The sequence below is a fragment of the Penaeus monodon genome, chromosome 23 (assembly GCF_015228065.2).
Source record: "Penaeus monodon isolate SGIC_2016 chromosome 23, NSTDA_Pmon_1, whole genome shotgun sequence".
Classification (NCBI taxonomy): Eukaryota; Metazoa; Arthropoda; class Malacostraca; order Decapoda; family Penaeidae; genus Penaeus; species Penaeus monodon.
In genome coordinates, this window is record NC_051408.1 from 34,127,594 (window position 1) to 34,127,859 (window position 266).

The window sequence follows — 266 nt, forward strand, 5'->3', positions numbered from 1 at the left end:
CGTAACTTCCTACTCCCAGACATATCCGTTTATAAATGTACAATTCATGCATGTTCTTAACTATGTCTGTGCAGGTTAACGTGTATACGACTTGAAAACCGGTTCTCGACTACACCAATAATGCGACTTTCCTTTCGTTTTCAGTATTAGCTCAAAAAAATGCATAAGAGCTGAATTTATAGACGGCTTAATGACTTCGATTTATTTCCTCGTATTACATCAACTGCACATCAACTCGAAATGGAAATAATAAGCAAAAAAAAAAA